This window comes from Saccopteryx leptura, chromosome 6 (assembly GCF_036850995.1).
Source record: "Saccopteryx leptura isolate mSacLep1 chromosome 6, mSacLep1_pri_phased_curated, whole genome shotgun sequence".
NCBI lineage: Eukaryota > Metazoa > Chordata > Mammalia > Chiroptera > Emballonuridae > Saccopteryx > Saccopteryx leptura.
Genome location: NC_089508.1, coordinates 51,963,475 through 51,981,481, shown reverse-complemented (window position 1 = coordinate 51,981,481; position 18,007 = coordinate 51,963,475). Strand labels below are relative to the sequence as shown.

The window sequence follows — 18,007 nt, the reverse complement described above, 5'->3', positions numbered from 1 at the left end:
GCATGGGACATAGGACTGCATGAGATGGTCTGCGGGGTGCTGAGTCCGGCAAAGGTAGCCTGAGCCTTGGGCAGGTCAGAAGACATGTCGTCTTCCAGACAGTTAATGTTATTCTGCTGTTTGGGTTGCAACTAGAAGGGACACCAGGATGAGAGGTGATGCCTCTGCGACAAGAACACCAGCTGCCCGCATTCACCCTGCATGTAGGGGTCTGTGGGGGTCATCATCCTACCTCAGCACTTCTCAGGTAGGGCTGAAGGTGTTTACCTGGCCACCTTCTAGGGTAGACTCAGCACAAAACACTCTTACTGTTCAAGCTCTGCTCAAAATTGCTACCCTGAGGAGAAGGCTATGGCAGGGCAGGGCAGGGCACGGTATGATGACATGGAACTCGGGGCCTGCTGGGGCAGGTCCGCATGACTGTTAATAACTGTGCTGGAGGCAGGACCTGGGCTTTTCACTCAACAAATACACATTATTTCTAATGTAGCCAGGGACGATCGGAGGCTCTTAATTACCTGAGATCTGCTTGGCAGGCATTTAGACAAATACAAGGAATTGCACTAACCTAGGTGAGGATATGGCTATGTCCATGTAGTGAGTGCTAAAGAAGCCTTTGTATGAGCTCTTTGTTTAGATGCTAGCAGGTTGCAACTGCCTTGATCTACCTAAACTTTTGCAGTCAGAGTCATTCTCTTCTTTTCTTTCCTGTCCTGGACTTCATTCACTGAAATTTTAACCCAGATCCCCACTCTTCAGCCTCTGGGCACAGGGCAGGGCTGCCTGAGGGGTGTTTAAAAAGACTTCATGGGTCTCATCTACTCTCAGTACTCCCAGAATACTTCTGATTCTTCTGGTCACCAATTGTGTATGTTTGGGATTTCCCCACATGGAACAATTCTCAGATGATCTGGACACGCCCTGGTTGTCCTATAATTCAACTCACCTGTATCTGTGTGCCTGAAGATAGTATCAGATCCCACGGGTAAGGGCTCAGTCGCAAAGACTTCCCCTACTCCACTTCAGATGGCCGTTGCAAGTCCAAAATGTCACCTGTGCTTTTGACCTACACCAGCTATTGATTGGAGGTTCCCACCACCTGCTCTTAGGGTTCAATTCATTTGCCCTAGCGGCTCACAAAACTTGGGGAAATACTAGACTGGTTTACTATAACAAGCTATACCTCGGGAACAGCCGGATGGAAGAGATGCATAGGGTAAGGTGTGTGGGAAGGTGCTTAGAGCTTCCCTGGACACATAGCTCTCCCACATCTCCACATGTTCGTTGACCCAGAAGCTCTTTGAACCCTGTCCTTTTGGGTTTTTTTACGGAGGATTCATTACTTAGGCACAGTTGATTAAATCATTGGCCATTGGTGATTGAGTAAATGTCCAGCCCGTCTCCCCTTCCTGATGTGGTGGAAGTGGTGGTGGGCCCTGAGGATGAAATTTCCAACCTCCTAATCAATAGTTGGTTTCCCTGGCAACCAGTCCCCCTATCTCTAGGGATTTAGCAAAAGTCTCATTAACATAAACTCAGATTTGGTTGAAGGGGGCTTGTTAAGAGTAACAAAGATGCCCATTCACCTTTATTGCCCTGGAGAGAAGTCAGGAAGTGGGAACAAAACAAAATATTATAACAAAAATGCTCCTATGGATCTTATATGGGAAATTGCAAGGATTTCAGGTGCTATGTACCAGGAACTGTGGACAGAAACAAAATATGTATTTTTTTATTATAAATCACAATATTACAAAGGACCTCAGTGGGGTGGTAATAAACCCAGACGTGTCAGTAAGTCATATCACTTCTCTGAGCCTCAGTTTTCCAGCGGTAAAATGGGAATAACAGTAGCTGTCTCGGGATTGTTGTAAGATTGGGTTAGTGCGTGTACAAAGCTCAGCTCAAATATTTGTCACTTTGCTAAGAGCCTGCGATGGTTGGTCCCTTCTTCCATTCCCTTAGTGTTAAGCGGATCAAAAGATGGCTGGTTGCTCACCCAGCCTGCTTTACTGTGTTGACAAAGGAACTGTCACACGGTATGGCAGCCTCAGAAAGGTTAAAACATGCCAGTGCTGGCCCTGGCCGGTTGGCTCAGTGGTAGAGCGTCGGTCTAGCGTGCGGAGGACCCGTGTTCGATTCCCGGCCAGGGCACATAGGAGAAGCACCCATTTGATTCTCCACCCCTCCGCCGCGCTTTCCTCTCTGTCTCTCTCTTCCCCTCCCGCAGCCAAGGCTCCATTGGAGCAAAGATGGCCCGGGCGCTGGGGATGGCTCCTTGGCCTCTGCCCCAGGCGCTAGAGTGGCTCTGGTCGCAATATGGCGACGCCCAGGATGGGCAGAGCATCGCCCCCTGGTGGGCAGAGCGCCGCCCCATGGTGGGCGTGCCGGGTGGATCCCGGTCGGGCGCATGCGGGAGTCTGTCTGACTGTCTCTCCCTGTTTCCAGCTTCAGAAAAATGAAAAAAAAAAAGAAAAAAAAAAAAAACATGCCAGTGCTGTTTTCCAGCCCCTCTAGTGCTGAGATGGATAAGCATTTCAATGTAGATCTTTTTCATGTTTCAGTTTTGGAGCCTTTAGCCAACTTATCTCAGACAGACCCACGGCCTTTGAGTGTGAGGACTTGAGCTAATTTGGCTTTAGACCAGCCAGCCAGCAAAGGAGAGGATGGCAGTGGGAGTGTCCCGAGCCTGTCCTTGACATGGGTGTGGCCGGCATCAAGGCCAGTTTCAGGGATGTTCAATGCGTGCAGTCACACAGCCCCACGCTCAGGGGAGTCCTGTGCTTGTTTTAACATCTGTGGTCAGCCTTTTGAAATTCTTAGTTTTCTCTGGGCTGGTGTTTTATAAGTGAAGCTGAAGAGACAATGGAGCATGTGCAGGAGTCAAAGAGCTACGTACATTGTTCCTTTCAGCCCCGACACTTTCCATTTGAACCAGAACTTGTTTTGGCTGCACAAAGAAGGCGACGTCATTCTAAGAAACATCAGTGACCAAGGCACCCTATCATCTGCTTTCTCACTAGTGTTACTTCCCCGTATTGGCCAACCAGTCACACGGAAAACGATGACATGCGTGGAAAAGGAAAGATCACACAGCCCATGGTGCCTTTTCCTTCCAGCTCTTTGCTACTCATCCGTGAGCAGGAGGTAGAGTGTGTTGGTAAATTGTGCACGTGTCAAGAAATGAAGTAAAAACAGTTGAGTTAGATTTGTACAGCGTTGCTTTGTGCTGTCCACTCACACATAATGTATATGTGTGTCAGGCTACAGAAGACTAATGTCTGATTTTGAAAAAGAAAAAAAAAAGTGTGATTTTGATGGTTTCACATACTAGTTAATGCCTTTTTTTTTTTTTTTTTTTTGAAAGAGATATAGGCATGGAGAGAGTGAGAAGCATCAACTCATTGCTTCATTTTAGTTGTGCATTGATCACTTTTCATGTGTGTCTTCACTGGGCATTAGACCAGTGACCTTGGGCTAAATTTTTTTAATAAATTTTTTTTATTTATTCATTTTAGAAAGGAGAGAGAGAGGGGGAGAGAGAGAGAGAGGAGAGAGAGAAGAGGGGAGGAGCTGGAAGCATCAACTCCCATATGTGCCTTGGCCAGGCAAGCCCAGGGTTTCGAACCAGCGACCTCAGCATTTCCAGGTCGATGCTTTATCCACTGCGCCACCACAGGTCAGGCCGACCTTGGGCTAAATTTGAGTCAGTGACCCCTTGCTCAAACCAGCAACCTTGAGATCAGGTAGAACAGTATTTCCAATGATTATAGATTCTCTTATCTGCATACAACATCAGGATAGTTAACTCTTTCACTGACAGGCATGAAATTTATTAGCAGACCAGCACTGGCCCATGGACTAATTGTTGAAAAGCACTGGTGTAGATGACCCTGCACTCAAGCAGGCAACTTCAGTGTTTTGGGTCAACACTCGATTCACTGTGCCACCACTGGTCAAGCCTAGTTAAATGCTGTTATGTTTTCATTTAAAACTGGCATTGTACAATATAAATATGAATGGTAAAATTCGTGCTAATTTAAATTTTTTAATTTTTCTTAGAATGGTATTAAATACATATGTAGTAAATAAAAAACACCATAATAAGTCAAGTGACTGTGGAAGAAAGGGGAAAAGTTTTGCATCTTCATACCATTTTCTTGCTTTTTGCTGAAAGGGCTCCATGTTTCCATCTTGCCCTGGGCCCCACACATTGTGTAGACAACTCGGGCAGGCCCCCTGGGGCTGGAGGGCTTATGCTGGTCTTGCACATGCTCAGTGCCTGGTTTTTTCACGCTTCTGGGTTGCAGAGCCAAGTTACAACACATGTGCAAGCGAGCATCGATATTTGTTCTGGAGATTCCAGGATGTTCTGATGATGGTGAGTCTGTTGGTAGGTCACAGTTAGGGAATTTCAGAAGCTACAAACATACCCTTATCAGAGATATTTTGGGGCCCTTTGTGCAAAAATGCTCCTATGGCTCTTACATAGGAAATTGCAAGGATTTCAGGCACTATGCACCAGGAGCTGTGAACAAAAACAAAATATGTATTTTTTATTATAAATCACAATATTGCAAAGGACCTCAGTGGGGTGGTAATAAACCCAGAGATTGCAGTGAGTCATATCAGTTCTCTGAGCCTCAGTTTTCCAGTGGTAAAATTTTTGAGCAGTCCAGGGTAGAGGTTTGAGCCAGCGCTGGACTGAGAGAGGCCCCAGTTTGAATCCCAGCTCTGACTTGGTCTCCTTGGACAAGCCATTTCTTTCTGGATCAGTTTCCTCAAATGATGATTCTCCGTCTCTTGGTTGTAATATAGTCATTAAGAGTGTGAGCTACTTAGAGGCTGAAATAATGGGCCCAGTTTCTTCTCTACCTCTTAATTAGTTATTGGGCTGTGGGCAGGTTGTTGGACCCTTGGTTTCCCCATCTATAAAGTGGGGTAATGGTTACTACCCCACAAGGTGTTGAATGAGAATGGAGAAGGTTTAACATTGTGCCTGGTACAAGTATTGAATAAATGGTAGGAATGGCCATGATGGTGAAGGAGAAGAAACTACCTGTTAGAGATTCTATGAATATGAATGCCAGGGAACCTTTGCCTCAGACTTCTAAGCAGCTCTTCACATTATGTTTTAGAAGTTACTGGAATGAGAGAAAAAATTGTAGTTCTTGGAGTGTGAAGAGCTTTGTCCTTGTGCTCTCACCTGCTGTCCCCCTCAGTCATATAACCTTTGACAGTCTCTTCCCCACCAGCCTCACTTTCATTAGCTATAAAATAGAGTGACAGTGGGTCTGTCTGCCTTACAGGATGCAGCCCTGTTGAGATGACATTGTAGAAATCTTCCATGAACTTAAATTCAAGGAAGAGATCTACAGTCAATCTTCAATATTTAAATCTTGCTCGCGCCTGACCAGGTGGTGGCACAGTGGATAGAGCGTCGGACTGGGATGCAGAGGACCCAGGTTCGAGACCCCAAGGTCACCAGCTTGAGCGCGGGCTCATCTGGTTTGAGCAAAAGCTCACCAGCTTGGACCCAAGGTCGCTGGCTCCAGCAAGGGGTTACTCGGTCTGCTGAAGGCCCGCGGTCAAGGCACATATGAGAAAGCAATCAATGAACAACTAAGGTGTTGCAATGCGCAATGAAAAACTAATGATTGATGCTTCTCATCTCTCTCTGTTCCTGTCTGTCTGTCCCTGTCTATCCCTCTCTCTGACTCACTCTCTGTCTCTGTAAAAAATAAATAAATAAAATTAAAAAAAAATCTTGCTCGCTATTGTCGTGAGAGACTAGGACGCGGTTACTTCACGTGGCCTCAGTGCTTCGTCTGTGAGGCTAGGATTGGACTGGGATGGAGTGTAGTCTCCCCCATGAGCAGGCTGGAAAAGAAGGGAATAGGTAGGGAGAGGGAAAGCGAGAAAGAAAACCAGCAGAATTTGGAGTTGTCCCCCAACGGGAACCACAGTCACAGGTCTCAGGGACTCGGGAAGGAGTGCAGCCCAGCCTTGTGGTTGAGAAATGTCAGATGTTGGGAAGAGAAAGGCCTAGTTTAAAGCAGCAGGGCTTTCCTACTAGCCCTGCCTCCTGAGCCTCGGTAGCTTGTTACTCCCTGGCTAACAGCTTGGCAGCACAGAGGCAAACCACAGAGTACATTTGAGGCCCCGATCTGCTCATTTCGAGGGTGGGGCTGCGTTTTTCTCTGCCTCAGTGAGCTAATTAAAGAAAACAAGCTCTGGGAGTTGGGAGAGAGCTGGCCACAGAGCACTTGGGGAGGATTGCTTTGGTTGTGGAGGCCTGCACCACCCCTGGAGGCAGGTGGAAGTGGGCGGCAGGGGCCATGCCTCCCCAGCGGAGCTCTGGGACCCACTGCTGCTCAGCTGGGAGACCCCGAAGGGACAGTAGGGGGCTTAAGCGGAGTGGAAGGGTGATCTGGGTTCGTGAGGGACCACGTCACTACCCATGAAGGTGGGATAGTGTTTTGTAAAATGCTTCAAAAATTTGAGCTTTAGCCCCAAATTGTGGACAGAGTCTATGTCCCGGGAGTTAGCTCTGTGTGTCCTGATAGTTCAGATCCCTGTGGCAGTTTTGACTCTTATACCAACCTGAGGGAAAGTGGGTTTGACCTCGGTATTCCCTAAGAGTAAGTCACTCAGGAGGGTGGCTGTGCAGGGCTGGAGAGTGGACAAAGGACTGCCGTGTCCAGGTGGAGTATGCTAATTACAGAGAGAGGAGAGCAAGCAGCAGCTCCCACTGGCCTGTAACCATTACTGTCCTTCAGGATTGGAGCCGTCTCTAATAGCCACATACTGTTTTATGCGGAGAGGTATATTGCTGAAACAGTGATTGTGTAAATTGAATTATGTTTTAAGTGTGCCAGGAAAACTATTTCAAAGAATCCTGTTGTGAGTCATTTTGAAAAATGAAGAATTATACTATCTCCCCAACAATTTCCTACTTTGGTAAATTTCAGGTGGCAAGATTGCTTAAAGTGGGGGGCCCACTGTTTTGCTTGCTTGTGACGGCTACTGCTTGGGGATGGTTTGCTGCTCAGGGGCCCAGAGGGAGAACTAACATGCTGGAGAACTAACTGGGGAGCTGGAGTCCATGTGCAGAGTCACGTGGTCAGAGAAGCTGGGACCTCGGTGGGGCCTCTGGGGCACCCCAGCCAGGGGTGATTCGCCAGTGAGGTGTGCTATGAGGAATTTTTGTTAGTGATGATGAAGCTATTGCTAAGTGAGCACTCATCATGTGCCCAGGACCTTACCTAAAACATTTAATTATTACTATCAATCAATAGTGCTAAAGTTTGTGAATGATTGACTTACCAATTCTAAGGCATAGTCCTCTATATAATGCAGTCCTTTTCAGCCAAGAAATGAAGTACGTGCTGCGACATGAGTGAACCTTGAAAATATACTGAGCACAGGAAGCCAGACTCACAGGGCCACATACTGTATGATCCCATGGACCCGCTGGGATAGGTGGAGTCAGAGAGACAGAAAGCAGGTTAGTGTCGCCGGGGGTTGAGATGGGAGAAATGGGGAGTGACTGCTTCATGAATGGGCACCAAGTTTCCTCGAGGAGTGATAAAAAGGTCCTGGGACCAGACAAATGTGGTGGCGGCATGACACTGTGCTTGAACTAAATGCCATTGAGTTGTACACACTAAAGTGGCTAAAATGGTAAATTTTTATGTTATATGTACTTTATCATAATATAAATATTTTTAAAGTGTGTTCCTCTCCTGGTGTCCCTGTCCCTGACTTGGCTTCTGATGTGCTTGTGCGGAGCGGGAAAGAAAGGGAAGGGGACAGTTTGTGTGCACCGAGGCTGAAGTAAGCTTGGAGTTTTCCTATCCAAGGTGCACCTTTAGGAGGAACCAGAGGCCCAGAAAGGGCTAGTGACTTTCCCAAGGGCACAGAGCAAAGTACCAGACTTGGGATTTGGATTCTAGCCTTCTCGCTTTCCATTAGGAAAATCACAGTGGAAAAGTGGAGTGTTTTTTTTTTTGTTGTTTGTTTTTTTTTTAGCTCTTTTATATCACTGGATAAATTCTGGGCTGCAGAGGCTCAGCTCTGTTGCACCTGGGGTTTTATACTTTCCTTGGGTATCTGGGGAATTGTACCAAGCTGGTAGGACAGCTCTGGGTTAGTTCAACTGTCAGGAGGCCCTAGGGCAGCTCAGTAGAAATAGCTGAAGACCTGGGCTGTGTCCCCTGCACATGTCTACCATGATTCTAGTTGTGCTGGAATTGCGGCATTTAGCAAAAAGAACCAATTCTGTGTAAACAGACACATTTGGTGCTCGATGGGAAACTTCCCCATATGACACTGCTTCTTCTTTTCTTTCTATGAACGTCGGACACTACAGGAAATAAGAGACTTGACAGTACCTCGTTTGCACTCACTATGCTTTCAAACCCTCTTGGCCCCAGCACAGGGTAAATGAAACTGTAGCTTATAGTAATATTTATGTATGGGAGGCAATGAGCTGTTTCAATGCTTGGGTGTCAGAAACGGTTTCAATTTTAGCAAGTCCCCTGGCTCCCCCTCGCCCCCCTGTCATAGATAGGCCCACCTTCTCTCTCAAGTCAAACTCTAGCATACTGTCCTAGTTGATGACAACTTAGTGATAACGATGATGACATTTAAAGAGGTTGAGCTGTCATCGCATTAAATGTATATTTACTCCTTAGGAGAAGACATCGGGTTTCAGAATCTTGGAAGTAAGTCATTACACTCTTGGTAAGCTCCCTGGACAAGGAATGGCAAGACCTGAGTATTCTTAGTCACATGACCTTATCAGTGACATGACCTTAAGTTTCTAAGCTGTGGCTTCCTCATCTCGGAATGTGAATGATACCCCAGCTTCTCCTCTGTCCTGGAGTTGATGCGAGCACCCGAGTAAGAGGCTGGGTGTTAAAGCACTTGGTTAGCTGTCTGGGCTCGAGCTGAGGTGATTTATGAAACAGAAGTAAGGGGAAGGGGGAGTGAAAAGAATCATGGAGAACTAATATTAACTGGTTTGTGTTGAGAGTTGTGGGGCTGAATGCGCCTGCGCCGTCTCTTCCAGGGTGCTGGGCGTCCCGGGGCCAGGACTCAGAATGCACGGGTGTTTATGGGTGTTTATCTCTGCCGTGGAGGCAGCAGGCGGCGAGGCACCTGCTTCTCTACAGCGGTGAGAGGGAGACCCAATTCCTGCCCTCCAGGAGTTCACAGTTTAATTGTGATTTTTACGGGTCACCTAGAAGGAGAAGACATTGAGAGGGAGACAATTGACCCCATGAATCCTCCAGATTCCCAGGCCCACTGTGCTCTTCAGATCAAAGTCCTGAGGGAAATGCTGTGGCTGTGTGTGTGCTGAGAAAGGGAAAAGAAGCCAGGAGAGTTGGATGAGTCAGAGTTACCCACTGTTTTTTTCCCTTTTGAAACGTTATGCTCACATACACAGAGCAGTCACATACACTTGTTCAGAAATGTGTGAAAACCACTTAAAACGTGTGAAATGTGGCCCTTTTGAAAGTATGCCTTACACCTACATTCTGTTGAACAGGAACGGATTTGCAAACATTCAGAATTTTCCTCATCTGCAGGAATTTTGTGTCTGCCCCAGGTGCTAGCTCAGGGCCAACCCAGGCTGACTGTGTGTGGTGGAGAGAGGGCTGGGTGTGATGGGAGCCAGGCCCCAGGGCATGCTGGGAAACAGGTGGAATTCTGAACTTCTTGGTGGTCCTGGTGGCCTGTAAGATGGGGTGGGAAGAGCCTGACACTCCACAGTCCTCTAGGCAGTGCATGCTGTCCCCTTAGCATGGTATTTAAAGTCCCCCAGAGCCAGCCACTTTGCCTTCTGTATGGGCTCCCTGCTCCTGCCACATGAGGCTTATCATAGCTCCTCCCCCAACCTGTATATCCACACACACTGCCTCACCTTGGTTCACCCTTATGTTTCCTGGGACACTTTTCTGGGTTCCTCTACACTGTTCTGTTTTGAAAACCCAGGGTGAGTCCTACCTCCTCTGTCGTGGTTTTCTGGATTGTCCCAGCCCACCTGCGACCACCTCTCCTTTCTCTAAATGGCCTACTGAATCACTTTTTGGGTCTGGCACAGGGTACAGAATGAAACATTAATCTGGCCCTTCTCCGTGGTAGGCAAAGTGTGTGTGTATCACTCATCCACCCAAATGTGATCGCCCGCTTCCCCTGCATGAGAATTGTGTCTTAGGCTTGTTTTTTTTAAACCCCTCTCCCCTTCTCTCACCACCCTAAAGAAAGAGTAGTAGATAGGAGCATCTAAGGCCTAGATACTTCTCCCTGGACCATGTGGCTTCAGACAAGTCACACAGCTCCCTTGGGACTCACTTTATAGCATACAAAGTGGGTAGTAAGATCACCCTGCCCATATCGAGGGCTACCACGAAAACCAGGGGAGAGTGAGGGATGGGAGAGAGTTTTAGAAAGCTGCAAAGCCTGACAAGCATGAGTCAGTAATGGCCTTGTGGCCAGGCTACCAATAACTGTGACCTGCCATTCACATTGGGTCCAGTCAGGGGCCTCAGGGGATAGTGGAGAACTGGTCTGTGTCACTGACTCAGCATCCTGGACCACTGAGTGCTACTCATCCTCCCTGGGCCTGTGTCTTCAGTTCAGTTTTTCTTTCCAGCTCCGACACTGGTCACGAAGTGTGTGTGGAGGGGGTGGCAGGCATGGTCCCTCCACTCCTGTGTGACTGAAACTCAACTGAAACAATTAGGAGGGTTTCCTCCAACGGTTAGTATTTCTGGCTTGGCCACTCCAGGTTTGATGTCGCCTTGAGTGGTCACCCTGGTTCTCTTTCCGTGCCTTGCTTATTGCTGGATCTTCATAAACACCCACTGTGACTGTTTGCACTATTTAAAGAGGCAGAATTATTTGGCCCTTTCCAGAGGTGTTGACATTTAAGGGTGGTAGGGGCGACAGTACAGAAGGAGGCAGGAAACCTGGAGGGAAGAAGGGGGCCAGTAGCTGAGAAAGCGTATATAACAGGCTCCTGCTTTCAAAGGTGCCTGCTGCTGCCGGTGTGGGTTGGCAGTGCTCAAAGGCAGGAAGATAGATAAGATCAGATTTCAGGATTTCTACCCTCCTCCCCCAACATTTGATGGCTGAAAGCTTTTCCAGGGCAGGCAGGCAGGCAGGGCAGGGCCTGGGTATTTTTTCTACTTTTGAAACCCCTGTGTGTAGTACAATGCTTGGTATTTCAGCATGCTCAGAGAATGAATGAAAGCCTTCCCAGTTCTCATCACAGAATACGACTGTACACATAGTCACGGGCAGTGACGGATTTGATGGGGTAAGAAACCCTAACCCATGTGTCTGTCTGGAGAAGAGGATGGGGATTGCCCTTGCAGCTGTCCTCTGTCCCCCTGCCTTCCGAATTTTGAGGTCGACCTTTAATATTCCTGAATTCAGGAACCTGAATGACTGAAGCAGAGTGAAGACCCTATTTCTCTCGGTTTCCAGCAGTGACTTTATTATGTTAGTCACACACTAAGTGGTAAAAATTCATACTAATTGTGGGCAGTGCCTTCTGTCCAGTGGATTGCCTGCTCTTTTCCTCTATCCTGGCTGGTGCTGTCAGCAGATAACCTTGGCAAAGGGCTTGGCACAAATGGCAAAGTTTATAACACCAATTTCTGTCTTCTATGCTGCCTTGTTATCTCATTTCCTTGATGGTCATTGTCACACAAGAAAGTACTTCCTCTGTGGGCATCCCTTCATGGAAACCTTCGGGCATAGATAAATTCATAAACTTCGTTGACTCTATGAAACCATTTCTGTTAAGGGCTAGGATCTTGCTAAAAAGCCTCCTCTGAGAAGAACCCCCATCCCCAGGAACCATTTGTTAGCCTCCTGAGGTCCAGTTCTGCCTCTGCTGTTAGTATTGCTACCTGCGTCCCATTTGAGAGTTGTCCGGGAAGGGCAGACGGTGTGGCCTCCCACATGGCAACCTCTTTGAGAGCTTGATCCTGCAGGTGTCCCAGGGGCCACGTTTCTGATCTGCTTCCTGTTTTCTCTCAGGGGTCTGCGTGTGCAGCTGCCTGCAGCCCGGTCTCCCTGACCCGAGCCTGGCTGCCTTTGATCCTATGGCCAGGACCGCAAGGAGCAAGCCCTGGTCTAGAGTTTTATCTCAGCTCTGCTGTTTGACCTCGGGCAAGCTGCTTGATTTCTCTGATCCTCAGAAAATAAAGAGGTTGGCTTGGTGCTCAGTGACATTCCTGCTGTGTCCATCCTCCACTGTCTCTAGGTTGGGAGGCCCAGCTCCTGTCCTGCACTGGGAACCCAGGCTAGAGGGGCGGGTCGGGTGAGGTCGTGGTACACCTGCAACGCTCCAGTGGAAACTCTGGCCCCTGACCTGCAGGCAGTGAGTCCAGGACACTGGGAAGCTGCTGGGGGCAGGGTAAGCAGGGCCCCTATGGAAACGAGTGGTATTATTCAGCCCTGTGGAATGCCGGGGCCTGGCTGAGCCTGGGCAGGGCCGCTGAGAGGCTTGTGGCTGTAACTGTGGGCAGAATTTCAGGCTTTGAAGAATGCTACTGTATATACCAGTGATAAATATTAGTCACCCTGGCAGATGAAGGAGTTTCCTGTGCTGCATTTTTGACACTTCCAGAAAAGGGAAAGCCTTCCTCCCTGATAGGGCACAGGAGGGAAAGGCAGGAATGTGCCTCCCTGGGTTCAGGTGCCAAGAAATGCTCTCACCCCGATGCCCTGAGTGGAGAGCCCACAGGGTTTTCAACCACCAGGGGCCCATCTCTGCTGCAAGCTGCACAGGGATGGTGGATGTCCCCGTTGACGTCTCTGGTAGACCACCTCCCTGGGCCTCGAGCCTGTCCCAGATCTTAAGCCTTGCTCTATCCCCCCCAGCACCCCCCATTTCTCCATCTGCTCAGCCTCCAGCAATCTTCCCTTTGTCCGTGAAAGGACCACCCTCCTCTGTTGCCTGAACCAGACTTCAGGAAGTCATCCTTGTCACCTTCTTCCCCCTTTTCATTGTCCAGTCCACGGCCAAGCCTATCAGTTCTGCCTCCAGAATATCCGTGTCCCTCTGTTCCCCCAGCCTCGCTGTGCTGCCTCACCCAAACCAGGGTCTCTGGCCTGGCCTTCCTCCCAGTGTCTCCCTGCCAGCGTCTGCCTCTCCACTAGGCTCATTCTCACCGGCAGCCCAGGCTGGTCTCTAAAAAGGTGCATTCTGTCATGTGGCACATCTGTTGAAAGTCATTCACGGGCTTCCTGTTGCCTTGAGGGTAAGGGTCCAAATCCCTCAGAGGCTGTGGGGTCTGGCCCTAGCCTGCCTGTCCAGCCTCTACTCCCAACTGGGCTCCCATCCCCACCTTGGCTTTCCTGTATTTATTCCTCAGGGCCTTTGCACATGCTGTGCCTTCTGCCCAGAATGCCCTTGCCACCATTTTTTAGCTGACTGGTTTGAGTTAGAGCTCAGCTTCACTGTCATCTGCTAAGAGAGCCCTCCCTGTTCCCCCTCCATTTTAATTATATCCCCTGATACACTCTCGCGTGGCACCCCATTCTTTTCCTTCAGAGACCTGACCCCTGCTTGTAGTTATAAAGCTGTGTGCTTATTTGTTTACTGTCTGTCTTCCCCTCCCCATCTCTTGCCTCCATTATGCCCGGGCTCAGGACTGAGAAGCTCAGTGAGTGAGTGCAGGCATGAATCGTGTGGGGGAAGGTTTGCTTGCTGCCATTGCCCTGGCTCCCTAGTCCCCTCGGGCTCTACCCGTTACTCTCCAGTCCCCAGAGTGGCCACTGAGGCTGAGTACCTGGCTTCACTCCTCTGGCATCAAAATTTATCAATCCCACATCTCAGTCTTTTGCAAGGTGACATGTCATCTGATTACCTAATTCACACTTAGGTGTTAATAGTGCTAATGACAGAGTGTTTATTACCCCAGGGGATGCAAAATGATGGTATTAAAACATATCATTCCCCCTGGGGTTTAAAACTCCTCAGTAACTTCCCAGGGAGTCCAAGTGGAGTCTGGTCTCCTTAGCCAGCTATACAAGGCCCTGTCTGCGCAGTTCAGCTGTCCCTGCTTCTGTAGCTTCAGGCCCCCAAGCCTTAGTCATCTCCGTCCTTTCCCCCCTCCCCCTCCCCCGTCCTGAAACTTAGCACAGTACCTGGCACCAGCAGGCCCTCAATAAATGTTTACTACGTGAATTTAGAAGTAGATTTTAATGACTCACGCTTTAACTAAAGCTTTTGGTAAAGTTAGTCAGTCTTTGGACCTTGGATACCAGAGGGATGACCAAGGCTGGGAATTTCAGGCACCGTGACAGTGATGGTGCCAGAAGACTGGGAGGGAGGTTGCTTTATTTGGGGAGATGTGTGTAGTGTTTTGGAGCCCCTAAATCTGAGTCTTTCCCCACCTACCACACCAGTCAAATCACGTAAGCACGTGTCCTTTGGCCGAGGATGAAATTTATCAACACTTCGCTTTCCAAGGAGCCAGAGGAGGGGAGCATCTTATCACCACATTCTCCCTCTCCTCTGATGCATTCTGTGGTCATCTGCAGGTTGAGGCCCGTGAACAGCGAAGGGCTAGAAATATGCCCTGAGAGGAGAGAGGCTTCCCAGCTTGTCCTGCCCCTCTGAGCCCTGCCAAGTTCATGTTGGCTTGTGCAGCCCAATCACTGCCTGTCTGGCTGGGGTTGTTGCATGAGAAGGCCGCCTTCCCTCCACTCCCACTGACAGTCAGCTTTTCTCCCCACCGGGTAAAGGTGGCCTGGGAAAGCAGGAAGAGAGGAGGAGCCACTGGTTCTAAGAAAACCCTCTTTTCTGACTTGTTTTAGTGTTGGGTGCCTAGAGCGTGGCCACTGCTGTTTAAAATGAGTGGGTGATCTGAGCTTAGTTTAGGTTTTGGAAGGGAGGGTGCTCTGGAGTGTGAGACTTTGTCACTGTGACCTTTGGTGTGGAAAGTCACTCTCCGCACCTGGATGACGAGCCTTCTGGGCTCTTGCCCTGGGCCTCCCCTCCCAGCTCAGGTGCCCAGGGTAATTTTACTAAAGGACAAATCTTGCTCTGTCAGCTCCTGTTTAGAATCTTATCCGCACCTCGAGGATAACCTGGCTTGTACCTGTTGAATGTCTCCCATCTCTTCCCCCTCCTTCCCTTCTCCCCCACCCCGCCCCCCTCCCTCTCTCCCTCCCCCTCATTAGCTCTGGTAAGGAGCTCGCCATCATCCTGAGGTTGCATATTTGCTGCCAATAGGCAGGGATTTGCACAGACACTACCGTCACCTGTGAAGTGAATAATTTCTAGTACAGCTACCATCCTAGAGAGGGGTCTGTGGAAGGGGAATTCACAATGATCACTCTTTGCCCAACGAGGTCAACATCTTTGTTCTAAGGACACTTGATTTCTGGTGCTTTCCTCATGCTGCTTCAGGCCATTTCTTGACTCTTTGCTTTGGCCTCCTATCCAGCCCAGAATGTCCCAAGCCTATTCAACCATCTTCCTCTAAAATGTAATTTCATCTGGGTCTCCAGGAAGCAGCCTTTGGACGCCCCTCCTCCCAGCCACTGCTAGGTGTCCTTTCCTGTGCCCCACAGCTGCTGAGCACACACTATGATGATCTGAAATCACCTGTTTCTGTCTTTTCAGTTCCAGACAGTGAGCCCGTTGAAGGAAGGGCTCAGAGGCTGGCAGAGTGCTGGCACCCACGTCACTCGGTGCGTGTCACTTACCTGGCCCACAGGGTGGTCTTGCTTTGTGCGAGCTTTGTTCTCTGGACTGCACTGGTTCTCATGTGAACTTTTGATTTGGGGGTTTATGACTTAATATATTGAAATAGGCAGTTGTGCCTCATTTTCATTTGGGAAAAAGTGGAAATGTGGAAATTTTACTGATTTGGAGATTAAGATAAAATTATGAAGATCAACCTGACCAGACCGTGGCACAGTGGATAGAGCATTAAACTGGGATGCAGAAGAACCAGGTTTGAAAAACCCTGAGGTTGCCTGACCTGTGGTGGCGCAGTGGATAAAGCGTCGACCTGGAAATGCTGAGGTCGCCGGTTTGAAACCCTGGGCTTGCCTGGTCAAGGCACATATGGGAGTTGATGCTTCCAGCTTCTCTCCTCTCTCTCCCTCTCTCTCTCTCTCTGTCTCTCCCTCTCCTCTCTAAAATGAATAAATAAAAAATAAAAATAAAATAAATTAAAAAAAAAAAAAAAAAAAAAAAAAAAGGCCCTGGCCGGTTGGCTCAGCGGTAGAGTGTCGGCCTGGCGTGCGGGGGACCTGGGTTCGATTCCTGGCCAGGGCACATAGGAGAAGCGCCCATTTGCTTCTCCACCCCCCCACTCCCCCTCCTTCCTCTCTGTCTCTCTCTTCCCCTCCCGCAGCCAAGGCTCCATTGGAGCAAAGATGGCCCCGGGCGCTGGGGATGGCTCCTTGGCCTCTGCCCCAGGCGCTAGAGTGGCTCTGGTGCGGCGCCCCGGAGGGGCAGAGCATTGCCCCCTGGTGGGCAGAGCTTCGCCCCTGGTGGGCGTGCCGGGTGGATCCCGGTCGGGCGCATGCAGGAGTCTGTCTGACTGTCTCTCCCTGTTTCCAGCTTCAGAAAAATACAAAAAATAAAAATAAAATAAAAAAAAAGAAAAGAAAAACCCTGAGGTCTCTGGCTTGAGTGTGGGCTCATCAGCTTGAGCATGGGATCGCTGGCTTAAGCCCAGAGGTCACTGGCTTGAAGCTCAAGGTTGCTGGCTTAAGCAAGGGGTCACTGGCTCTGCTGTATCCCCCAACCCCCTCCCAGTCAAGGCACATATGAGAAAGCAATCATTGAACAACCAAGGTGCCACAATGAAGAATTGATGCTTCTCATTTCTCTCCCTTCCTGTCTGTCCCTATCTGTCCCTCTCTCTGATTCTCTGTCTCTGTCAAAAAAATAAATATTATGAAGAACAAAGGAGGTATTACTTATTATGAATGTTACATAAATGAAGGCTTATTTGAAGTAGGTTTGTTTTCCATGGGTTGTTCTTTCTCTCACAGTTATAGGCAGAGGAACCTGTTTTTACTCATCTTCTTGTTCTCTGAGCCTAGCACAGTGCCTGATAGGGAGTGGTCACTTAATAAACACTTGTTGAGTGAATGCATGGGATGGATATGCATTTTGGTGCTTTGGTTGCTTGGTAATTAGAAAATTCCCATGGCTTTTTAATTTGTAAGACACCCTTTCCATTGTAAATTCTTTGTGTGTGGGCATGCTTTTTGTGTGGAATGGTTATCAGGACTGAGAAAAGCTTTGTGGTAGCAGTTTTGAACAAGTGAGTCATTTTGCTCCGATTGAACCTGGGCAACTTTGTGCAAGTCACTGTAACTCTCTGGTACATGTGACCCTCATCTGTAAAGTGGGCCGGAGGTGGGAGTGGACCACGTGGCTTCTGAGAGCCTTCTGCTGGCATACTGCATGTAATTTTCACATCCTCCTTTTGGGTGATTGGATATGAACTGTGTCCCGAAGGGTTCATGCACGGAGCTGGAATTCTCCCTGGCCTCTCTGACTGCTTTCCAGTGGATGGAATGCTTCGTCTCTCAGTAGCGGAGAGAAATGTTAATGTGGGGTTAGGAAAGCAAGCCAAGATCCATCGGATAATTAAAAAACACACGCACACAAAGGAAGAGAAGGAGAGGGGGAGAAACACTGTTAATGGACAGGGGATGAGTAAAACCCAATGGACTGAGAAAGCCCCAGCACTGAACTTCACATGACCCCGCCTGCTGCCTGCAAACACTGCCTGCCTCTCAGTGATGTCAGCGGGCCATGGCCTCACAGGAAGCAGGCTGCCATCAGCCTGGTGGAGCATGCAAAGCCTGCCCCCCTCACGGCCCAGTTCCCATCACCCACGTCTCTGGTTAACAAGAAGCCATCGCTCCTAGGCTAATCGGAATGGAAAAGCAACCCGGGGCTTCTCAAAAAGACAAAACCGCAACCCATTAGTGATGTCCATACAGGAAAGGG

At 48.9% G+C, this 18,007-nt stretch overlaps 1 protein-coding gene across 2 annotated transcripts in view; it reads left to right on the top strand.

Moving 5' to 3' along the window:
• SMAD3 (SMAD family member 3) overlaps positions 1-18,007 on the top strand; it is a 128,828-nt gene that overhangs the window by 28,660 nt on the left and 82,161 nt on the right. The window contains exon 1 of one of the 2 annotated variants that reach the window (XM_066388125.1): positions 3,128-3,147. The exons of the other annotated variant lie outside the window; for it this stretch is intronic. The gene's annotated coding sequence lies outside the window, so the exon portion shown is untranslated. Of the gene's footprint in view, positions 1-3,127; positions 3,148-18,007 lie in introns of those variants that run through there. 2 annotated transcript variants of the gene reach the window in all.